The sequence below is a fragment of the Lissotriton vulgaris genome, chromosome 3_1 (genome assembly GCF_964263255.1).
Source record: "Lissotriton vulgaris chromosome 3_1, aLisVul1.2, whole genome shotgun sequence".
NCBI lineage: Eukaryota > Metazoa > Chordata > Amphibia > Caudata > Salamandridae > Lissotriton > Lissotriton vulgaris.
In genome coordinates, this window is record NC_141689.1 from 699,024,558 (window position 1) to 699,051,323 (window position 26,766).

Sequence of the window (26,766 nt, forward strand, 5' to 3'; positions counted from 1 at the left end):
CAAGATCCAAAATGGCGCAGCACTCGCAAACTATCGAAAAAAACAACTCGGCAAACGATGATAAACGCCGCGCGCCGCAAAAATTGTATCACCAACGCCGCGCGCCGCCAAAAAAATCCGCTGCGTGCGAATTTGCGGATTTTGCGGGAAATCCGCAAATCTCGCGGATTGCGGATTTCCCGAAAATCCGCAAAATCCGCGAGCGTAACGGATTTTCCGCCCATGCTTACTTCTAACTCATACACGCAGCCGAGACCTCACTTCCGTGAAAAGCTGAGGGGCACCTGCCCAGTACAATGTTCTTACGCTTGTATTCTTGATCTGTTGTTTTGGAGAACTCTTTCGTTTAAATAAATGTTCCTTTCCAAGCAGCAGAAGACTGAAGTAACAATGCCGTTCCCCGGTTGTAAACAATTAGGATTTATCAAATAAAACATCAGTAAACTTTCTTGATATATTTGTTAATGAACATTTGTATGGCCAGACAACTATTTCAAACAGTTCATGCCTCGTCTGTCGATTGGGTGAGATTGTAACCCCCTCTCTGTCACGTGCAGTTTTGGGAGATCTAGAGCAGGCGATCTCAGTTTAGGGGAAGCGACATGGAGCTCTTGAAGTGCTTCTCCAAAAGTTACTCGTATGCCAAGGTAGGGGCATCAGCCAGGAATGTCTGCGGCTTTGTGCCAACCATGCACTCACTGCACGCTTGAACTCGCCCCTGGCAGATGCCTGCGCTCCCTCAGAAGACTGTACTCGAACCTGGATTGCTATATTTAGTAACCAGGAAGAGCTCGGCTCTTCCCTGGCTGTGGACCAACTGCAGGTTAATTAATGCACGTTATGTGCACAGAGAGCTACACCAACGCAGGGCTCAGCTGAAATCCGTATAGCCACTCTTTCCAAGTTCATATATTTACAATGTATGCTTATATGTAGTTTGCTGTCATCTTCTTGGACCTGAAGATGTATTGAATGCAGCTTCCTGGCCTAATCTTTGTTCAAATTACACCTGAAATGTCTGGTGGAAATCAGGGTGATCTTGTTTGGATGGAGGGGAGTGACAACTGGCACAACATACTGCTTGCTCCTAATGTATTTTAATGATACACTCTGCCAAACAAATCTAATTTGAGTGAGGATTTCAAATACATATTGGACCAAAAGTTAATTTTTTTAAATTAGGGGGCATGCCACACAGCCACATCAAACTGGTTGCTGCGTGTCCTTACGCTGCTGGGACACGATGCCTGACTACAAATGCCTCTCCATAAGCAATCTTGACTTCCTTTACACTGCCCTGATATCCAACTTTATATGGCAATACCCCTACAACTGTCAGCATAATATTTAGAAATGTCTATATGTCATATGTAAATACTGGCAAAGTGGTTTGGAACAGTTCGCTCCTTGAGTCTTTTTCCATTTAACTTTCTCGTCTCTGACAGAATTTTAAATGCTGGGGGTGAATCGGATCCCACACAAAGTTGCTTCATTCTATATCCCAGTGTCACACAACAATAAGCTTACAACGTCTTATATACTGGTTTGGTAGATAATGTGTCTCCAACTCACTACAAGTCCATAATCCCTCTAAATCTAAAAACACATTATTTAGAGAACCAAACCTCCGAACAACTTGGAGAATGCAATAGTTTGATTTGCGTTGGGACTAAAGGTACATCATAAATTGCAAGCTCTCTTGGAAACTACTCATTAATGCAATTTGATCGTTTCTACAAACCTCATTAGAAGACTAATAAGATTGAACAATTTCTTCATTAATCAGTCCTTGTTTCATTTAACAATATGTGGAACTGGTCCAAAACCTTGTACAAGATGCAGTCATTTGGTGGCTGAACACTATGGGTCTGATTTATTGAGCAGAAGGCAGAATTGTGCAAGATTCATTGGCCCCAGCAAATGTATAACGAAATATGCTATCTAATTAGAAGTGTACGTCTAATGCCTGATACGCCCCCTTCATGAACATAAAGATACCAGTAAAGGAATATGGTCATCACTTCCCTCAAGTACTTCAGGGATCATCTGCATTTCTGAAGATTTTACCTATATCGATTTCAGGTCTATTTCTCTAATTAGTTCAATGGAAGCTAAAAAAACCGACTGAATATCTTACTGAAGTCCAGGAATGGAAACTGTGATATTAATGACCTGGAGGGAGGTGGCCCCCTAGCATGGAATGCTAAACGGTAAAGCATAACATGCATTACATCAGGGTTTTAGTGGGTGGATACTAAAACTAAAGGTTTGTTTGAGAAGAGCTTAAAGAATAAAATATAACAATGGCCATTATATCAAAACAAACATCATCTGGAGAACAGAAGTTCCCACAATGTATGTTTACACATGTTTATGGAGTACCAATGACTTTTTATGCAGTTCTTAATCTGTTTCCTCTTTTAGATTACATAGGCCTATTTCATGGGGAATCTCTTGAAAATCCCAAACATAGATACAATGGTTTGAGCTATCAATTGCTGACATGTGTACCTTATTTTATGGACTTAATATTGGAAAGATAAAAAAAAACTGTGTTCATCTTATATTTTCCTATAGGAGTTATGAAGGAACAGATGAATGCACTGAAGGTACTTGATTGTCTAAATAAGTCACATCAAGGCACTTTTTGTATCTGTCAATGGTTGTAGGTCAGCCCATTATAGCCAGAAATGTCCTTGAACACAAATATTGTTTTTGAAATGTGGTTTACAAAAATATGCATCCCATTCAGTGTAGATCGTCTATTATTAACTGCACTGGTATTTTTCCAAATGATACTTTGGACCTGATAAACATGCATTCATGACTTGTTTCTTTTGCTCTTAAGAAAGCCTAATTGTGAAGAGATGTGGGTTCTATAGCTTCTCCCATCATTGGAAATCTGATTCAAACTGGTCTTTAGCAAGTAGGCAAAGTGCCATTGAAACACAGTTTATAAAAAACACCAAGTGCCATTGAAACACAGTTTAAAAAAAAGACTTTTTATTGGCATTTTCAGTAATATAGGAAGACAGGAGTACAGTTCTTACATCAATTCCTTATTCCCCCGACCCTCCCACCCCTGTCCATATTCTCTTAAGTATATATACATGGTATGCTTGATCCAAGGTCTCAACATGTATCCCAATATGCCATACTGTTCTAAATAACTAAATTGTTTTATGTATCAAGTGTCCAGTATGTATGGAGAAAAATGGGAACATTTTATTTATAAATAAAATTAAGAATGTATTTAAGAAAGATACGCCTGTTTTGACAAGAGAGGGAATCCTATTCCATCACCTAAAATGCCTACTTCATTTATGATGATGGAGAGAGGTTATCATACTTGTGTGTGGATGGAGAATTGGATGGAATACACAAAGGGTGATGGTGTTGTAGCTTTTCCAGAGCATGGTACTTTTAATGGAAGAATTTTTACAGAATTTGAGGATGCGGATGCATGAATTAGAACTAAGACCTAGATTAACTCAGTTTGAGGCATTAGAAGAATGGGAATTTGAGTTGTTTGAGAAAAGTGTAGAAGAAGAACATTTACAGGATTTCATTCAAGACATATGAAAGGATCACGTGAAGATCAGATGAAACAATGGATAAGAGTAATAGTATCAGAAGGTTTATACCCAGTATTAGTGGCTGAAAAACAGACAGGAAGTAAGTGCAAAGAAAAACTGAAACACTTGAGCCCAATAGGATATGGTGAATTAGTAGATCAATTATTAGAAGATACTTTAACTAAAAATCCTCCACCGTACCAAGAAGGACAAAATAGAATCACCCCAAGTGCACCGGTATTAGGAACACCCTGGTTCCAGAAATCGTACATGATCCAAACGTTAATCGAGTACTTCAAGATAGGGAAAAAGAAGCATTGAATAGAAACAGAGAAGAATTAATACAGAAGATTGGTCAATTAAATTTGAACCCTAAAGCATTGACAATACCAGTAACGATAGGTCCTGCTGTTCCATTGTATGGAGACAAAGTCAATTGCCTGAAACCAACAGTTGTAACAACTCCCTTATGCAACCCCAGAAAATATACTATGATAATAGATGATAAAGCCAGTGAGTGTGATTCAGTAATTTCATTAATGGATTTACTAACAAGAGACTCAGTAAGTGAAAACCCAAAAAGAGCTATGCCTAGCAATTTAAAAGAAGGAAGATCATTGGCACCTTCTGGAGCCAAACGTGCAACAGTAGTAACTCCAGAGGACCTAGATAGATGGGCATAGGGAATAGACAAACAGAGTACACCCCCTAAAATATTGAAAATTCACAAAATGAAAGTAGAATTTGAAGAGATGATAGCTGTAAATGTAGGAAAAGAAAGATTGAATACTTACAATGAGGAAGAGTTGTTGTTAATTTGTAGGAGTATAACTAAGAATGCAAGATTATTTCACGAGAAATTGACAGAACTTGCCTCAGAAATGGGATTTGAGATAGGGAGATCAAAAGTACTACAGAAACCATATAGAGTGGATTTTACTGACAAAGATTTCGAAAACATAAATGTGTCTGGAAAGAAGTCGCAGGTAAAGGAGTTGTTGAGTATCTTGCAAAAGTGGGGAGACATTGATAGGTGGAGAACGAGGTGGACAGGGAAGAAAGAGGGAGCACAGGCAAAGGAGGCATCGACTGCATATATGTTGAAAGAGTCAGGAAAAATAGAAAGATTGTCTACTATGAGAGAGGTATTTGGTGGTGGATATGTTCATGTTCCATGGAGTCGACAAGATATTTTTTCATTTACAAATGATTTCCCTAAACTGAGAGAGAAGCCAGTTGAATAGTACAAACAGGTTGAGAGGTTTGTGAAGGTTTCAACGGTTTTGTTGAAAGGTTTGGATGGTCTGTTTGATATAGTGGTATCTGCTGATTTGTGGACAGAATGTAATATCACAATTGATAGGCCTAGCGAAAAGTACCCAAGAGATGCAAAAACAGGAGCACCGTCAGATGATGTGATGAAGAAATTTCACCAAGTAATTACAATCTTGAAAAGGAAAATTCCTCCAAAAGAAACAGATTGGGTAAAAATAGATGGAACGACCCAAGCATTGAATGAGTCTGTTCTTGCATATTATGAGCATTTGCTACAAGTATTCAAACAATATAGTGGCTTTGAGAACATTGGATATAAGGATATGGGTCATTTTGTGTACCGATTTGTATATAGTTTGAAACCAGAAATTAGTCAGATGATTCAGCAGCACATGTTGTGCTGGCAAAGCGAGACAATAGATGAGATTTTAAAGCATGCAAAGTACTGTGAGGAGGATATTGACGCAAGGCATAAAAAATTAAAGGAGAAAATGATGTGGGCACAAGTAAAATTAGCAGAACAACAGGAATTAATAAAATTGTAGTGCCCTGTTGTCCTGTGGTGCGAAATCCAGCAGTGATTCTTTATCAGATTCCTTGGAACGCAGGCTGGTTTACTGTAATTGATCTGTGCTAAGCCTTTTTCTCAATTCCTTCACATGCAGATAGCCAGTATCTTTTCTCGATTAAGTTTGAAGATCCTATCTTGGGAAGGAATTGCGTTCCTCAGGGGTATACAGAAAGTCCCTCCATTTTTAATCAGATACTGAAAAAGTGCTTAGAAAAATTAGTCAAGCCCAGAGATTCAGTTTTAGTGCAGTATATCGATGACTCACTTGTAGCATCGAAATCCAGAGAAGACTGTGTTACCGTTTCCATTGCTCTACTAAATCATTTGGCTGAGGGAGGACCCAAAGAATCCCCAGAAAAATTGCAATTTTGCAGAACAGGAGTCAAATAGTCAGACTGATGGTCAAATGAAAGAACAGAATGTGGTGAGTAATGGTAAAACAAAAGGACGATTGAGCAGAGAAGATGCTAAGAAGAAATGTCCTTGACATGAGTGTGGATAGCTTGGACATTGGAAAAACAAATGTAAAAATATTCAGAATAAAAATGGCCCAATCCAAAATTTAAATCCACAGAATGGGGTGCTTATGAATCAGCTGCAGCAGGCAGTTAATCAGCAGTGTCAGTTGCCACCTGCCCCTATGCCAAATTTTGTGAACCAGCCAAAGTACAGTGCGGACGCCGGATTTCAAGGAGGAAGTGGTAAGAAACATTCTGTGATTTCACAATATCTTTTGTTGAACAACACAAATAGTGAGAGCGAGCAATGATGGTGCCTGAGAGGGTGGAAGAGGAATGCATACTTGGCGCATCCTTACTGGTAGATCAGTCAGGTCCATTTATGGATGGGAAATGGAGGGCAATGATATCACTTTTCTGTTGGATACTGTTGCTACCCATTCTACTGTGAGAACAGTAGACTTCCCAAACCTACCCCTCTCTGGAGAAGCAATCCTTGTAGTTGGAGTGTCCAATCAGCACATTAGAACCCCAGTTACAGAACCCATGGAGGTTCACATCGAAAATTTTAAAGATATGCACAGATTTGTGGTCTGTGATTCTAGTCCAGTGAATTTACTAGGAAGAGATCTGTTGTGCAAGATGAACTGCACCATTTATTGCAAACCGAATGTGTTGTTCTCCAGACCCCTGATGAAGATATGATATACAAAATAACGTTAGCTAAACAAGGCACAGAAATCAATGAAATGTACTCTTTGATGACAAAAGATGATTTACCAGAAGAACTTAAAACAACTGTGAATCCAGAAGTATGTGATTTCACAGGAAAAGAGATAGGGCTAATGGCACATGTAGACCCAGTAAAGAGGATAGTGAAAGAGGGTGCAGTTTACCCCAACACCAGACAATACAAAATGAGCCCAGAAGTAAAAGCAGGAGTGGCTTCAGAAATTGATTGAATGATTAAACAGGGCATTTTAAAGGAAATAATGAGTAGTCCTTGTAATTCGCCTATAATAGGGCTTAAAAAGCCTAAGGAAAGTACATAATCGTACAGGATTTGCGAAAAATTAATAAAATTGCCCTGTTGTCCTGTGGTGCCAAATCCAGCAGCGATTCTTTATCAGATTCCTTGGAACGCAGGCTGGTAATTCTTCTGTGCCAAGCGTTTTTCTCAATTCCTTTACATCCAGATAGCCAGTATCTTTTCTCGTTTAAGTTTGAAGATCGTATCTTGGCATGGAATCGCGTTCCTCAGGGGTATACAGAAAGTCCCTCAATTTTTTTTCAGATACTGAAAAAGTGCTTAGAAAAATGAGTCAACCCCAGAGATTCAGTTTAGTGCAGTATATCGATGACTCACTTTTAGCATCGAAATCCAGAGAAGACTGTGTTACCAATTCCATTGCGCTACTAAATCATTTGACTGAGGAAGGACACAAAGTGTCCCCTGAAAAATTGCAATTTTGCAGAACAGGAGTCAAATATTTGGCTCACCAAATAGAAAGAGGAGTGAGAAAAGTGACCACTGAGAGAATTAAAATAATCAAGCAAATGCAATAACAACAGACACAAAGAGAGATCAGAACATTTCTCGGAGTGGTGGGGTATTGTCGACAGTGCAGGTTTTTCACTATTAGCTAAGCCAATAACTCAGATGACACAAACAAGAGTAAAATATCCAAGGGTTTGGGATGATGAAAGTGTGGAAGCATTTGTAAAATTGTGAAATTGTCCATGTGAAGCCCCAGCATTAGGTATACCTGATTATTCAAAAGAATTTGCACTGTTCTGTTGTGAGAGAGAAGGTTGTGCACTTTCCGCCCTAACTCAAAGATATGGATTAAGTAAACGTCCAGTTGCATATTTTCTGCTACTTTAGATCCTATGGCTTCAGCATTACCTGTAGATATGTGAAATCAGCTGCCAACTTATGCTATTCTCAGCTTTCAAAACATGGGATGAGGTGAGACAATTGCAGGATGAGGTAGAGGACAGTCAAGGGGGAAAAATGGATAAAGTCAGGTTGTGGCAAGAGGGCAGAAGACGATGTATGGGTGTATCCTGATGAATGATCAGTCATGCCAGATTGTTTACTTTCTCAATTTGCAAGAATGTACCATGGAGAAACACATGTAGGCAGAGACGCTATGATCAGACTATTTAGACAAAATTGGTATAACCCAAGATTCAGGGTAGTCACAGAAAGCCTTTGCCAGAGATGTTTAACATGTCAACAAATAAACCCAGGCAGGAAGACAGTGGTCAGTTGGGTAAAGATTGGAAAGGCAGAGGGACCATCATCAGATTACAACTCGATTTTATAGAGTTGCCACCATGCAGGGAAATGAAGTACGTCCTTGTCATAGTGTGTTTGTTTTTATGATGGGTGGAAGCATACCCCACTAGAAGAAATGACAGCATAACAGTTGCCAAGTTACTGTTGAGGGAGTTAAAACTGCGGTTTGGTTTTCCATTAACTTTGGAATCAGATAGAGGACCTCATTTTAATAATGAAATCATTCGATTAATCTGTGAAGCATTTCAAATTGAACAGAAACTGCACTGTGCATACTGCCGAGAGGCACCTGGAGTGGTAGAACAATTGAATGGCACAATAAAGTCAAGATTGGCAATAGTGTGCGCCCCACCTCAATGGAATGACCAGATGCATTGTCTCTTGTCTTGATGGGACTCAGAAGTATTCCTGACCGAAACACAGGATTGAGTCCCCATGAGATTCTCATGGGAAGGGCAATGAGACAAGCATTTATACCAGGACATAAATTGCTCAATAATGATCTGGTATTGGATTTTTGCAAAGGATTGGCTGACCTAGTGCGTTCTGTCTCTCACCAGGTTGGAGAAGATGCAGTTGCCAGGCAGCCGTATCAGGCGCATGATTTGAATCCTGGAGACTGGGTTGTAGTGAAGAAGCACACCAGAAAATAATGTCTATCACCTAAGTGGGATGATCCACGGCAAGTCAAACTGGTCACTACTACAGCAGTGAAGTGTGCAGGTTTGCCTAATTGGATCCATGCCAGTCACACGAAAAAGGTGCCAGCTCCTGCTTATGAGAGACCACAACTGAGTATAACAATTGAGGCTGCTGAAGGTTGTACAGTCAAAGAATCTAGAGGAATAGATTCTGAAGTGACTAACAAAGAACAACTGAGCACAAGTCAGGAGGACTGGATACCAGTGTTGATATACCTGAGGTGGTAATTAAAACAAGAAGAAGAACAAGATTAGAAAGACAAGGAGTTAGTGAGGAACAGATAGGTGTAGAAGAACACCCTCAGGAAATAGAGAACAAAGCTACTGGGGACCCTGAACAGGACCAGACCTGGATAAAAGAACATACTCAGGTAAACCAAGCAACCGAAAACCCTGAGCAGGGACAGACAGGTGAAGAAGAACACGTTCAGACGGCAGAAGAACCAATTGTAGTAAAACCTGAACAGGACCAGTTAGGAGAAGAAGAACAAGTTCAGGCTGTAAAAGAAAAGTCTGAAAGAAGACCCGAACAGAAACCGTTAGACGAAGAAGAACACGTTCAGGTAGAAGAAACCACAATAACAAGACCTGAACCAGGACAGATAAAGAGCAATACTGAGAGAAGGGAAGATCAGATTGTGCCACAACTTAATGAGAATAAAAGAGCTCTTGAAAGAGACACAGAGGGTGAAAGTGCCATGCAAGTTAAAAGGTTCATAAAGGGTGATAAATGGCAAGGAGGGGTCAAAAGGTTAAAATATCGGTTGAAAAAATTTAATGTAATTGCAGAACAAGTGAATAAAGTTACTAGTCAATCTCAGTCAGGACAATCAGTTGCTAAAAGCATTAGGAGAAATCCAAGATTGAAGGTCTTGAACAATGAATTCAAATGACCTGAATGGACCTATATAATACTAGAAGATTTTGAAAATCTAGATTTAAATGAAGACACAGATGAAGAAATAATTGCAGAACAGATTGACAAAGGAGAAGTGAGGCCTCCTTGAAGTAGTAACAATTCTGATTCATAGCAAGAGAAAAGAAGAGAAATCTTTTTAGTCAAAATGGGTTCAGACAGGGTTACTGAAAGACCAAAATGAAATTGTATAAATAAATACTGTAGAATTTGCGTATGCAGTATTTTGCTAGTGGTCATAGTATGGCTATTTCCAACAATAACAGTACCTTATCTTATGATAACAGACAAGAAGAATGACACAGACACTAATGAAAATACATCAAATATGAAAGGAGATAGAGTAGGATTAGAAGCAACAGATGAGGTAGATTTGCTTTACACAGTGACAGATAATGACACGTCTTTGAATGTATTTACAAAACTATTATTTCAGTATGTAGATACAATGGAAATTACTGATTGTTATGTTTGTATGAAATTACCAGCTTCAGTAGCAGAAGAAGTACCTTACAATCATTTGCCTTTGACATATGGTATTTCATTTAGCATATTGTCAAGTTTATTTTGTAGAACATGGAAACTTCAATATTATTATATAAACATAGATGTAGCATTTACAGAAATTCATATTCGGAAGAATATGAATCCAGTGCTTAGTAGTCTAGATCCACAGTTTATGGGTGAACTTTTCTTAACAATGAAGTCATGAGATATAGAGAAGGCACACAAGAATTACCTTACATGTTAATTATATGAAGAAGAGAAAGTGTTTTTTAATTTAGTTGAAGAAAGGAGACAGGATTTCCCAAAATAAACTGCTGAACAGAAAACCCATATACCACCTTGGGCTGAGAAAGAAGTGACTTATACAGCTTGCAAGGCACATGCTGCGATGTCCCTGGACTTTGTAAAGACAGGGAAAATCTGCCTCCATAGATTAAAGACAGACTAGAACAATGTATTTATTGGTTCCAGTGAATGTGAACATACCTTCCTAATTTTGAGCGGTCAGGGACTAAAAGGGGGAACAGATCCAGTATTTCCTGGAGTGTACTACGCATGTGGAAATAAAGTTTATTATGAGCTGCCTGCACTGTGGTATGGGAGTTGCTATTTTGGAATAGTATTTCTGAAAATGTGCCATCTAAAAAGAACCACTAGAAGCAATAAAAACACCAATGAACTAACACGATGAATGAGAGCTAGTTTTTTTGAAATAATATGTGACATTTTTAGTGCATTGATACCATCAGTGGGGGTCGTTCTAAATTCACATCGAATCTGTCAATTATCAACAGTAGTTGATCGTCTTTCGACAGATACTGCTAGAGGTTTCTTGATGATTAATACAGAAATGGTTGCAATCAGGTCTATGGTTTTACAAAATCGTCTGGCACTTGACATATTATTGGGAAAAGATAATGTATAGGAAAGACTAACAAAGAGTATTTCCTCAATTGGGGCTTGGGGACATATTATAAAGCAGGGTGTTAAAATTATCGCAGTTTTAGTGGCGATAATGGGCTTGATAATATGCCCTGGAGAATTCCAATAGACGCCCATGTTCACACCAGAACATGGGTATCTATTGATATTCTCCAGGCCATATTATCAAGCCTATTATCGCCATTTTAGCGGCAGTTTTCTGCCGCTAAAACAGCGATAATTTTTTTATCCCCTTCTTGATAATATGCCCCTTGGTTTACTAATTTTGGGAAAAGTTTCTTAGGCCAAGTAGTTTTACAATTAATTGATATAACTATAATAGTCTTAACAATAGTAATGTGGTGCAAGTGTTGTACTGATAAGCTGTGAAGACGAAGATATGAAATAAATAAAAAAAGGGACAAAAAGAAAGTATGAAGAGATACAATTAGAAGAAATGAAGGGAAAACTATACGATTAAATGAAAGATCTAAAGGACAAAGATAAGAACAAGAGCGAAAAAGTGAAAGAAAATGAGATATGCTAAAGTTGGCATCTGATTGGGATGGGTGATTTTGTGATGGCTCACAAATGCCTTCAGAGAGGGGATTGATGGAGCAAAGTCTCGTAGAAAAGAGACTTGCTCGGAGATAATCCTCTTGTTTAATTTCTAATATTGTATTAACCGTGTATTGTGTAAAATAATATGCACAACATTATGCATACAAGAAAGTGAAGCCTGCCTATGTGTATTACTAATAAGTAACTCGAGTGAATTTCTAAAATGGCCGCTAGCGGGAAAACTGTACTGTGCATGCAGTATGACGAGCTGTGGCTTCCAGGGAATTTCTCGCGCGTGTGCAAATGCTGTTAACATGGCTGCTTGAAGGCTTACAGGCTTAGCATCTGCTTTGCTGAAACTAAAACATGCTATTTCACTAATGCTAATGCAGGGAATGCTTAAATGAATAAATGGGATTAGAGTAGAGATAGGTGGTATACAGTCAAACCATTTATGCTAGAAATTAACATATGTCATTTTGACTCTTTAATTAGTGCGTGTCTTGGGCCTTTCGTATGAGACTAAGGTCTGTTTGCCACAAGATTTCCATGCATGCATGCTATGAGCAAATCGGAAGAAGTGATGTGACTTGAACACAGCTCAAGGCCGAAACGGATACATACCCTGGGAACAAGCTTGGGAACCTCTAAGACGAATGGGAACAGAAGAAATGTTATACTTTTGTTTCTTATATGATGTGAATACAGATTGGAATTACATTTTGTGAATAAAAATTAAGGTGTGGGATCTTTAAACAATGGACTGAAAGACTAAATGATAAAGGTGTGTTGATCATCCCCCTTTGCCTGCCCAATCAGAGCGAAGAGTTTCATAATATTGAAACATTATTGGGAGGTACATGAATATTGTAGGGTATCATTGAGGTCGTTCTTAGATAGTCAGTTAGCATGAGACTGGAATGCTCCCCAAGTGAGAGGAAAAGAGAGTCGTTGATGCTGAATACTGCAGACCTCCGGATGCTGTCGGAGTGACGAGAGAAGCTGAAGGTGAATTGAAGGCAGAACCACTTTGATTTAAATTAATTCACTTAGAAGAAGATCGCTGAAGATTCTCGAGGAGGTAGAGAGTGTCAGAGAGGGGTGCTACGCAAACGTCGGTGGTAAAGAGGTCATCTATCCTGTCCTGAAGCCTTTGTCACCTGATATTTCGCGGGGGACCCTTCCCAGCTCCTTGGCCAGGGAGCTGGTTTTCACACCATCCTTGGTAACTATGTTTTCGGGTATGTGCAGATGTGCTTTTCTCTCTATCCTCTCCTTTCTGAGCAACATCATTGCAGAAAATGATATATATTTGTTCACTGATTTATTAATAGAATCTTCCTTCCTATGAGTGACGATGACTTTACTGTACTTTGTAAAAGGTTCACATGAAATTAATCTAGATAATGATTGAAAATATGTCCAGAGTCTGTGGTTATTTCATCAAATGTAAGTAGAGTATACTTATGTAATTTCACCATCAACTAGTTCAACTAATTTGGTCCATTGACCAGAGGAAATAACTTTTTGATCAGTAAAAGATTAGTTGAGAATAAAAAGAGACAAATCTAGAATGATAAAAAGTGCAAACAATTGACCCCAGCGGTTTATTACCGGGTAGTGTGAATGTGTGTTTATGGGCCCAGGTGAGTATATGGTGTTAGAGTACCTGTTGCTGGTAACCCGTTGTATCAGTATGGTCCCCCAGAACAACGTCAGTGCTGGACATTCCCATATCATGTGTATAATTTGCGCCTCTGTTTGACCGCATTGGGGGCATGTGCTGGTGCGTTCTGGATAGATTTTACTTAAGGTCCGCAAGGTCAAGTAGGTCTGGTGTATAATGTTATACTGTGTGAGTTTAAATCGTGCGTTAGAACTACCTCTTTTAACTCCCGCATGAATTTTGGTCAATTCCTGATCTGTCAGGGGCTTGTCCAAGGTTTCATTCCATTTAGTTTGAATTGAGAGGGTCTTCTCCGGTAGATCATCCCTCAAAGCAAGTGAAACACTGTTAAGTGAGGACATGGTCTAAATGTTCAGCCTAACCGTTCCTATTGGGTAAGGGCTGATGCTAATGTGCCTATGGCTGTCACAGATGTGCTAAAAAGGATTGACTGGAAGGGAGCCCAAGGTAATTACCAGTAGCTGACTTCAGTTATCTCACAGCATCTTGCTTTTTATCTGACACCTTTAGAAGAAAGCTCTGCGTTGAACGTATTATTGTACAGTTCAGATCTTTCTTGTTCTAGATCAAAACTGTTAGACTAAATCACTGATTGCCACTAGTCTCTGCTGCAGTTGGAGCAAAGTGATAGTTTAAACCCTTTATTGTGCTATTCACCTCCTTGTTTCATCCTGTTAGTTTATTGTAAGTTCTTGTCCATTTAATTGATCTACTTTGTTAGGTCTCACCTAAAACATCATGCAAAAGGTATTCCGTATAAGGGACTTGGAGCCCGCCCATTGCTTACTATTTATTGGTTTCACACATAATTCAACACCAAACCACATAATTCAACTCAACAACAAAATTGCACAACACACCACATACATTCAATCCACAGCACATAATTCCATATCAGACCACAAAATTCAACAACACACCAAGTAATTAAACTCCACTACCTACCTCTCCACAACACAAAATACCATTCCACATTCAATACAACATAATTACTATCCTCATAATTCCACTGCGCACCATGCCACAAATCTCCAAAACAAAAATCCACACAACACAATTCCATGCCACACAATTCCACAACTAACCATTCCAATTTAACCCACATAAATCCTCTACACACCAGATACATACACTCCAAAACACATAGGTAAAATACATTGTCATTTACAGCGTCAATAGCTCTAAGACAATCAAATACGAGACCTATTGCATTTCTAATGTTTGTTTTCATACTTGCTCTCACACTTTCATTAACCCATTCACTAAGTAGTCAAATATTGCTGCTGGTATAAATCAATTGCTAAGTATTGACGAAGCCCATATAGCACTGATAAACCTGGGCAAAGATTTCTATACAGGAATAAAATCACCTACCTAATCACTTAGTCAGTCTACAATAATATAATTTTGTGGTCTGATATGGAATTATGTGGTGTGGATTGGATGTATGTGGTGTGTTGTGCAATTGTGTTGTTGAGTTGAATTATGTGGTTTGGTGTTGAATTATGTGATGAGTTTTGGAAATGTGTGAAACCAATAAATAGTAAGCAACGGGCGGGCTCCAAGTCCCTTGTATACAATATCTTTTGCACGATGTTTTAGGTGAGACCTAACAAAGTAGATCAATTAATTATTGGGCTAGGCAATTTAATTAACAGGCTGAAATTTCACATGATTTTGTCTATTTACACATTTTCATTGTCACTTTATGGGAATGCTTGCACATAAAATAAAAACGATAAAACGTGATAGCTCAATTGAATTATTCTTGCATCAATTCACGTATAAACCCTTCTTTCCCTAATGTAGAAAGCACATTTAAACACATATTGCCCTTGTCAAGTATAGTTTTCCCCAGGTGCCTACTAATAGTAATTAGTCCGTGGTGTGCTGAAGGTAGACCGGCATCTGGTTGTGGATGTAATATGAAAGAACGTTCAATATGCGTGATATTCTCCACTGCAGTAAGTTGTGCAGACATCAAGGCTCAGGTGATGATCTCCTATAATATAAAGATCAATGCATTCCGGCTAATATCTGTAAGCCACCTTGTGACAACAAGGTGAGTTTGTGCCACACGGGTACTGTGAAAGAGCTGAACAAAACTTAACCACAGAGCTTTGTAAAAAGAATCAAATATGACAGTCGCGCTCCATGCCTGAATGTGGAAAGACGGGCTAAATCCCTTCTTACGGGCTAAATCCCTTCTTACCGGGGCAAGAACTCAAATCCCTCGTTTCGGCCCTGACGAAGGGCAAGTGAAGGCCCGAAATGCATTGGGATTCCCATCTGTACTTTAAATCATGAGGAATCTTGCACCTCTACGTGTCTAACGAGCAAAGCCCGAAGGCACTCGTTAAGCTTGTAAAGCATTAATGAAAAATATTGAAACTATCATGGAGTACTTTGTGGAATAAAATTCAAAGAAATATGGAACTTTACTTTTAAATCTCATTTAATGATTCATTGATTTGCTGTGCATCCTGAATGGAACCTGACTAGGCTCCAGTGATTGGATGTATACTCATGTGCCTGGACGGAGCGCCTAAGATGGCACACTTCACATTGCCTTGAGCATCTTTAAACGGGTTGAAGGACCATTTACATTGGTGTGTATTCTACCATATGAAGGGAGGCCCTGAAAACATAACAGCCCTAAAGGGAACCTGAGTAGGGCTCAAAACAAAAACAAAATGTTTGAGACCTAATGTATAGTGTCCTCTTACCAAATGTGGTTCAAGAGTGAAATATTTTCCTGGGTTTTCTGTGAGTGCACCCCCCTAGTGCCTTGAGACCCTCACAGGTGAGTAGTGTGCTTACAATTCCCCTGATTGATTGATTGATTGTGTACTTCAACACGTCATTCATAAGGCTGCACTTGTTTGCATAGAATTAAACACTGTGTACAGCCTTGCGATAATAAATTATCATTAACTATTACAAGTATTGTATAACTTTTGGTTAGTTTTCATAGTAATGTTATAAATATGCATATTCTCCACTACACTGAAAAAGTCCATGGGGCCACATGTGTTGACTGAAATCATACTGACTTATGTGCCACTCTATTCTGGTGCATTTATATAGCATACGTTCACCTGCTCTATGAGGGTTAGCCAGAATAGCCACAAGAAATTAGAGAGGCCAGGAGAACAGAAATGTTCTTAGGGCTTTACAAAAGCTAGATGGTCATCGATAACTGGAATGGCAAGAGGCTGAGAATTCAATGGCCTGGGAGCTAGATTTGGCAAGAAGCAGCTGTCAGTATGGGAAAAGAAAATCATGGGTAGTGACAGTAAGTGAAGTAATGAAGAACTCCTGTAGCACAAAATAATTTAGTGAACAAACTTCTTTTGAAGGTATTTGAGATTCAAGTAATGAAATACCGTTACAAATTATCAGAGAGTTTTAAACTCATTACATTTAGGGATTGAAAGTCAAAGCAGGCAGAACAGGAATGGCATGTAAAATATAAATCCTGATACATCAAAGGCATGGAGGTGGCCCAAAACATACCCGCATGTAATCGCACTCAGCAGCGCCCTGTAGTGAACCCTTCGGCATGAAACTGGTCAAACTAAGTCAGTGGTGTGGCACTCCTTCCCAACCGGCATCATGATGGCTGCAAGAGGGATTTGAAAGTGACAAGCCTCAACGGTAGCATAGCTAGAGCTCTGGATGCCTGGGGCGATTCCTTAGTTTGTCGCCCAGTACCTGTAAGAGAGGGGTGCAGGCGACAGAAGAGAACTTGTGGGACATTTAGCGACGCAGACAAGAATAAAGAAAAAACAAAACTTACCTTGTGTTCACGGATCATCACAGCCGCCCCCAAAAAAGTGATCCCTGGGTGGACCGCCCCCCTACTATCCCCAGTTACGCCACTGTGCCTCAAGCATTGGGAAGGAAAAATATTTCATACCTGCAGCATGAGGTCATGGGGTGAGGAGGAGTTGGGGGAAGGGGCGTATTTCATGGCATTAGGCATTGATTTTGTGTTTGGGGAGGTTAACACTGATGATTACACTGAGGATGGACTGGGATTCGCACCACCATAATGTTATCTAAGGCCGTAATCCAGATCCTAAGCTTGAACATCAAGACATAGACATGAACATGAATGGGCAGGGGCACAAAATCGAAAGCAGGGAAGTACAAAAATACCTACTCAGGCACAAGCCTGATCTAATACTTCTCCGCAAAACCCATTCAGTGGGCAATAAATAGGAATTTCTGGGGCAAGAGAGGTAGAGGGTGTTAGCCTATTCGGGGTTCACGTCAGACTGCAGTAGGAATCCTGGCTCACAAATCACTGCCACTAGTGATGAGATAGAGTTGGACTGACCCTGACGAGTGCTACGCAGACATTATGAGGGACTGGAACTGGATCATAGTGATTGGAGTATCATGGCCCATAGCCCGGGGCTACAGATGCGAGCACTGGAAAAAATGGGGAACTGAATTGTACAGTCCCCTAACACATTGTTGATTATTGGTGGCGACTTAAATTTAACAATGTAGCTTGAGCTAGAGAGGGTAACGAAGCTGAACACAAAGTTGAGGCCAATCGGCAGACTCCATAACTTTGTAAATCCTCTTGGGTTGAGGGACCTATAGAGAGGGAAACACCTCGATAAGAGACAATATTCTTATGTGTCCAACTGAACTAGTTTTTGGTCCCCCAGGATAAGGATGATAAAATATTATGAAACTCCTTTCTTGCTGAGGGGCATCTCTGGCCACTCCACTTTACGTACAAGACTACACGCAGGGACGAGCGTATGCTGAGGAGAATGAAGAATGGACTTGCTGTCCATAAAAGACAGGGAATCTAAAACCTTCCTGCGGCAGGCGATGGAGACTTACATAAACGAGAATGTAGGATTGGTAGAATCGAGGATAACAATATAGGAGGGATACAAGACATTCCTGCGATGGCAATTGTTCTCAAGAATGACTGGGAATCTCAGCGAGAAACTTAGAGAAATCAGAGAGCTAGAAAACAAACAGACCAAGTGAAAAAGAGAATTCAAGATAGGCATGAAGAGATAAAATACAGCTAACTCTTAGAAGATGAAGTGAGGGCACACAACAGGGCTGCCGCAACATAAACTCTTTGAAGTGGAAAATAAGGCAAATACGCTACTAGCTTGGCTTTTCTGAATGTAGGAATGCTTTTGATGGGTTGGTAGGATCAAAACCACAATACGAAAAATAGTAGATATGGCACTGGACTTTCACAGTCTTTCACAACCCACCTTGATACCTTTTATCATTCAAAACAGAGAGGACGATATCCTGCCTAAATCAAGAGGACAAAAAGTTGGTGGTGAGGAAAATGGAAGAGGCAATGCGGCAACTGAACTCAGGCAAATCCCCAGAACCTGACGGGTTCCCACCGGAGTTTTTAAAATGCTTGGGGGGACCGATTAGCAAAACCTTTACACAGATGTTTCCTGAGAATCGAAAAGAGGGATGTCTATCACAGGATGTTAGAACAGCCATATGTGTCCTCAAACACAAGGCCGGAAAGCCATGGGTTGACTGCGTGTCCTATACACCCATGTCCCTGCTCAGTATGCAATATGCAATAGCAAGGGTCCTGGCAAATCGGCCATTGCAGTGATTGAAACCCTAATTCAGGCAGAGCAATCCAGCTTCATGCCACATAGATTTATACTGCATAAGCTTAGACGCAAACATGGTGTCCAGCACCAGAAGGACTCAATAGCAGAGCCTACAGTCTTCCTGTAACTAGATGCTGAAAATACATTTGACTCACTTAAATGGACATGCTTAAAGGCTTTAGTACAGAAGATTGGTTTCTGCCCTCAATTTAGGTGTGGGTCCAGTTACTATACACTGTGCAGGTCATCAGAGTACTGGTAAACAGTACACTGTCAAGGGTAATTCAATTAGGGTGAGGCATGAGACAGGGATGTCTCCCCTGCACTTTGCTCTGATCATTTAACCACTGGTAGAATGCCTCAGGAGAGAAACCTTCCTGAGAGGTATCTGGAGGGATGTGGGATGGGAAGACATTATCTCCCTATATGCAGATAATATCCTTCTGTATCTAGAAGACCCCCTTTAATTCATAACCAGGGTTCTAGAGATCATTAGATTCTTTGCAGAGTACTCGGGTGTTCACATAAACTGGCATTAATCCGTAGGCTACCCACTCACTGACTGCATCCCCCTGGGGATTGGGATTCCTCTATGTAATCGACGAGGGTAGGTTTTTAATATTTGGGGATCTTTGTCACAGGCGACCAGGGAGAACTTTGACATCACAACCTAGGACGAGTTCTTCTGAACTATTAGGCTGGTGTAGACCATTTGAGGAACTATCCATTATCAATGCTAGTGAGAGCAGCACTCTACAAGATGTTCACATTATCTCAATTCCTATACATGTTGCAAAACACACCATATAGAGTGCCCACCCCTTTTTCCCTGATGTTGATGCCATGACAAGTATGCTCCTAATGGTTGGAGGGCCTCTGCAAATAGCACTCACTTCTTCAATGAGAAGCGTGCATGATAGGGGAATAGCTTTGCCAGATCGTAACGTTATTAATTGGTAGCACAGCATTTGGTGGTCAATGAGGTGGGATTTTCTATGGCAACAGGATCCCTCCTTTATGGCAAATAGAAGCGCACTGTATGTAAGGGACCACCGAAGGGATCTATATAACTGGGGTGGTTCTAAAACAACCCACATACTAACCACAACAATCATAAACATATGGAAAAAGGCAGTTACGTTACGGTATGGTGGGATTAAGGCAATAGAAAGATGCCTATATGGGACTTCAGACTACTCGCAAACATGCAGACTCTAGAAGGGTTCTCTAAAAGGGACCTGCTTGGCATATCCAGAGTGGGGGACCTCTGGCGCTCAAATGAGATGATGATGTATGAGGGTCTGAGGCAACAACATGACCTTCAATACTCCCAAAAATATAGATATCTCCAAATAAATTCAACATGCCTTTCCAAAATGCTTTGACAAACTGCAAGATATGGCGGAAAAATCTCCAATGGAATATAAGGTATTGACTACCCACCATGCAGACAAGCCATCTCGCAAATATAACCAACATTAATGACGAACGGCAAACACCACTAGAAAGCCTCAAGACAAAATGGGGATCCTGGAAAATGCGGACTTGGAGGATGAATGTAGATGCCCCAGGGTAGTGGCGATAAGAACAAATTCTGCCTGATCAACTAAAGATACTACATACAGCTATTAACTTGAACATGCTTACTTAAAATGGGCAAACTAGAATGCAATAAATGTTTCAGAGGATGCTGACAAAGGAGCGTGCTCATACATACACTAAGGGAATGCTTCAGACTACACATGTTCTGGAGTGGGATAAAACGACGACTCACAAGACTGATTGAAACCAAATGGCACATGAACAAGCAAGTTGACTTAAAGTTCTTAAGGCCAGACTCCATCTTGAGCAGGCTAAGACTCAATTTTCTCTATTTTTGCAGAATCATTGACATGTCTATCCTTATCCTTCCTAGAAGCTGTGAAAGTGTTAAGTCATTCAGAGGCACTTGATGCGCAGCCAATGACCTCCCTGGAACACCATGTGCCTTGGGACCTGTCCTTTAAGGTCAGATAATAAGAAAATAGATTACATAACCTGAATGAACATGTGTTTACGTTATTTGTTTATAAGAATACATTTCAGCCTAGCATATTGATGCACACTGGTTATTTCAACCATTCCTATGTTTATTTCAGAAATTTCAATCGCAGATAAGACATAGTATAATAGGCAATCCAATTGACCTCTTGGGAGAAATGGTCCTTAGCCCCAGATGTGTGTGCAAGATACTACCAGAAGAAGATCTTGACTGACATATTGCCATGATGCTGCTGCATCTCATTTTATGCTTAAAGCTGCTACCCAAATCTGGGAGGAAAGAGTCTACAGCTGATGTGTATTTTTCTTTCAAGGGTACCCTGGCTCCTAACTGCTAATAGGCACATTGTTTTGCTGTAAATAGTTATACAGTGCATTGATTCTCCCTAAGAAATTCTAGATGCAAGTTACCGTGCTCCATGCTCTTTTAGTGTACCACACAGAAGTAGTTTTTTTGGTATTAACCCCAGGTCACTCCCCACACCGCTCGACCCTCTGGGACCCGAGGGCTGACGAGGGTTCACTGCTGGTGTGCCCAGGGTCTGTGCATTCTGTTCGGTAATTGTTAGTGCTCCTGTATTTGTCTATTGCTCCTGTATTTGTCTATTTAATTTCACTGTTTCCTATCTTTGGTTTCTAGGCGCTCTCTAAATACCCCTGTCCCTCTGTGCCCCCCGCTCCCTGCTTCCTGCCGCTGCTCCCCTGTGGCCCACCCCCTTTTTCCGTCTGTAACCCTGCCCACCCATTGGCCGCCCCGCTCCCGCCTCCCACCTGCCCCTCCCTCCCACTTCGCCTCTTATGGAGGCCGCGCAGCGACCGCGCAGTGGACGTGCGCAGCGGGTGCCCCTTTGGCGCGCCGAAGGCACGCCAAAGGCAAGCCCGTCAGCGCCTGAACTGCGCCCAGTGCCGAAACCCCTGGCCCCAGCCGATTCCAGGGCACCCGACTGAGATATGACACCGCCACCCTCGTTTCACTCAACACCGGATGACCTGCCGCCTGCCACCGAGCCACCCCGAGGTGCACCCATGAACCCTTCACCTACCAAGCCTGCAAATTCACCTGCCTCCGAACCTGCACCCCACCCACCGAACACAGCAACGATAACAACAACCACCTCAAGTGCATCCTCCTCAACACCCGCTCCGTCCACAAACACGCCATCGAACTCTGGGAACTCCTTGATACAACAGCACCAGAGGTCGCCTACCTCACGTAAACCTGGATGAACGCCTCCTCGGCCCCCGACATCACCATAGACATCCCGGACGGCTACAAAATCACCCGGAAGGACCGCATCAACAAAACTGGAGGAGGAATCGCCATCGTCTACAGGAATACCATCAGCGTCACGACCAACGCCGAAGACACACTCACCGCCGCCGAACACCTACACTTCCAGATCCACACTGACCCCCAGACCACCCTCAGAGTAACGCTCATCTACAGACCCCTGGGCCCATGGACACAGTTCAGCGAAACCATCGTCGACTTCATCAGCCCGCACGCCCTACCTCACCAGAGTACATCCTCCTAGGGGCCCTGAACTTCCACCTGGAGTAAAACAGCGACAACAACACCTCCACCCTGCTCGATAACTTCGCCAACCTCGCCAACCTCGGACTAAAGCAACTGGTGGACACGCCCACCCAACTCGCTGGCCACATGCTCGACCCCATCTTCTCCACCAACAACCATGTCTCCTTCAGCCACTCCACCGGACTACACTGGAACGACCACAGCTGCATCCACTTCACCTTCAAGAAAACCACATCCCACCACCACACGCTACAGATCTCCGCAGATGCTGGAGCAAAGTCACCACAGACCAGCTGTCCACCATAAGCGTGGAAGGGTATACTCAGATGTGAGTCCCTAGCTCATTGCACCATCAGGATTCAAGCACGCCGGGCCGAAGACGGCTGAAATGCCAGAAACCGGTCCCCGGTAGCTTGTTTCCTTCCCAGTATAAGAATTGGCTTGGTAGTTTGGTCTGCCCTGTTCCCATGATGCACTGGGCCAGGGTCAGACTAATTTGCATATTGCCAAGTTCTGAGCTGGGATGGTGCAGTGAGCTAAAAAACGGTGATGGATCAAGCCCTGATCTTTGGACTGGGTAAGAGTGGTCTGCTTAATTCAGACACTCCCCCCCCTTTTCTTTTCCACATCGCTAAGCCAGAACCCATCTGTCGACACCCCTGACACCAACAACGCAGCACACAATCTCGCACAGTGGATCACCAACTGCGCCGATGACCTCGCTCCACTAAAGAAACCCCCAGGCAAGACTAACAACAGAAAACCTCATGGTTCACAGATGCCCTCAAAATCGCAAAGAAATCATGCCGAACCCTCGAAAAAACATGGCGCCACAAACGGTCATCAGAAAACATGACAGCCCTCAAGAGCGCCACCCGCGAATACCACCAGATGATCCGCACCACCAAAAGGACATCGTTCAAAGAGCGGCTGGACAACAACACCCACAACAGCATGGAACTCTTCAGCATCATCAAAGAGCTCTCCAACCCCAACGCCAGCAACAATGACTTCACACCGTCGCAAGACCTCTGCAACTCCCTCGCCACTTTCTTCCACCGCACGTTTGCAGACATACACGACAGCTTCGGGCCCAAGACTCCACATTCCAGCCACCAAACCAACGACCCCACCACCAGCTTCAGCGCATGGACCCCCATCAGCACTGAAGACACCACCCACGTCATGAACACCATCCACTCTGGCTCCCCCCCCGACCCATGCCCTCATCATATCTTCAACAAAGCCGACACCTTCATCGCACCCTACCTCCAGAACAACATCAACAGCTCCCTCACATCAGCCACATTCCCTGAAAGCTGGAAACATGCAGAAATCAACGCCCTTCTGAAGAAACCAACAGCGGACCCTAAAGACCTCAAGAACTTCCGCCCCATCTCTCTTCTTCCCTTCCTGGCTAAAGAAATCGAGAAGATCGTCAATAAACAGCTGACTGCATTACTCGAAGCAAACAACTCGCTCGACTCATCCCAGTCCAGATTTTGAGCCAACAACAGCACCGATGACATCAGGACCCTGATGGACAATGGAGAGACAGCCGCTCTTATCCTCCTGGACCTCTCGGCAGCCTTTGATACCGTCTGCCACCGCACCCTGATAACCAGCCTCTACAACACTGGAATCCAAGGAAAGGCCCTGGACTGGATCACATCGTTCCTCTCCGACAGAACCCAGAGAGTCCGCCTTCCGCTTCGAGGCCACCAAGATCATCTGCGGCGTACCTCAAGGCTCCTCACTCAGCCCAACCCTCTTCAATATCTACATGAGCCAAGCAAGTCAACGCAGTCTCGGCCTCATGTTTCAACACCCTGCGCATGCTCCGAAAGATCTTCCGGTGGATCCCCACCAAAACCAGAAAGACGGTCACCCAGGCCCTCGTCACCAGCCGACTGGACTACGGGAACGCCCTGAATAAATGAATGAAGGGTGACTTAGTACCACGCAACTTAGCCCAAGGGCATCAAGGCACCAGATAAAAACAACGATCAGGCTAAACAGGTCTCAAATCACCAAATCCATGACTACAGATATGCCTCTCAAAAAAGCCAGGTTTTGAGTTCTTTTCGAAAGCATGCCAAAGAGGGCTGTCCCACTAGGACAGGGGGGAGAGAGTTCCAAAGCTTAGGAACTAAACTGGAAAAGCCCTGCCTCCATATCTTGCTCTTACAAATCTGGGGACCCCGAGGAGATTTTTGGATGAGGACCAAAGAGCTCTGCTAGGCAGGTAGGGAACTAGGAGAGACCTAATTCTTCTGATCCATAGCCATAGACAGCCCCATGGGCGAGGCAAAGGAGCTTGAAGGAGATCCCTGACTGAACGGGTAGCCAGTGAAGCTCTCCCCTGGCTGAGGAGACTGACGAACGCATAGGGAGGTTAAGGACCAGCCTGGCTGTGGCGTTCTGGACCATCTGCAGTCGATGAACCAGGCTTTTGTTCATGCCCACATACACGGCATTACAATAGTCCAGTTCGAGGAAACAAGAGCCACTGTGACCTGTTTCCTAGCATCAGGGGAGAGATAAGATCTGATCTTTCTGAGGATCCTGATAATGGACGCCGTCCTGCTGACCTGCCGGTCAATGGCAAGAGAGGCATCTATCAGGACCCCCAGGTTCCTGGCCGAGTAGGAAGGGAGAGGACAATCCCCAAGGGAGTCCTCTCCTTTGACCAAATGTCATGACTACCCCAGAAGATCAGGACCTCTGTCTTCTCTCCATTAAGTTTTAGGAAATTCTGAATCATTCAGCGGGATATTGCCTACATGCAAGATCTGAAGTTGCACGCAGAATAATTCACAGACTGTGTGAGGGAGACCATCATTTGTGTGTCGTCGGCATACTACAACACCTCAAACCCATAGGATCTCACTACCCTGGCAAGTGGAGCCACATAGATATTAAAAAGGGTGGGGCTCAGGGAGGATCCCTGAGGAACCCCACACTGCACTGGCTTAGAAGGGGACAAAAAGTCACCCAGCTTCACTCTCTGCTCCCTATGATGGAGAAAGGAGGCTAAGAGATTCAGGGCTGTGCCTCCAACACCTATCTCCCTGAGCCTAGAAACCAGGACCGAGGGCGACAAGGTGTCGAAGGCTGCCATGAGATCGAGTAGAACCAAGAGAGTGGTATGGCCCTTGTCGACCTTCAGGCGGATGTTATTTGTCACCACAGTAAGGGCAGATTCAGTGCTATGAGCTTTACGAAAACCATGTTGCGAGACATCCAGCAAGTGCGAGTCATCCAGAAAGGTGGAAAGATGATGGTTGAGATGGGTTTCCAGTATTTTGGCGGGAGCGGGTAGTAAGGAAATTGGTCAAAAGTTTTTCAGGACCCCCGGGTCCAGGGAGGCTTTCTTCAGAAGAGGTTTGACGACCGCCAATTTCCAAGAGATGGGAAAAATCCCCTCTGTAATTGCCAGGTTCATCACCTCTAGAAGAGGAGGCAGGACCACCTCCTTACAAGCCTTCAGAATTTTCAGCGGACAGGGGTCCAGCAGGGAACCTGACTTGATGTTCTCAAGGAGTCGGTAGGTATCAACCAGGGAGAGAGGAGGGAAGGCACAAAAGATAGGCCCGGGATCAACTACCTGATGCCCAGATGCGGCCGGGGAAGGAAAAGGAGAAGGATATAAGTCCCGATTAAGTAGTTCCAAGGAACTATAAATGTCCGCGATTTTAGAGTGGATGAAATTTGAGATCTCATTACAGAGCTCCTGAGTTTCCACTATGGAATGCACCATCGGGGGAGCAGAGAGGGAATCAATGATCTTAAAAAGATCTCGAGAAGAATTCACGGAGATGGTTACATCAACGTAGTAAGCCCTTTTTTCTTCAATAATCGCTAATTTATATTCTTTTAACAGATATTTATGTTGTTGTTTCTTTTCAGTAGACTCCAGGTCGGCGCGCCAGCGCCTCTCCTGCTTTCTACATCCCTGCCTCAGCCGTCTAAGTCTATCAGAGAACCAAGGTGCAGAGGGACTCTTTCTGGCAGAATAGTACTGCTTAGCAGGAGCTAGTATGTCTACCGCCTCTGTAATGGTATTGAAGAGATCCACTGCCGCAGCATTG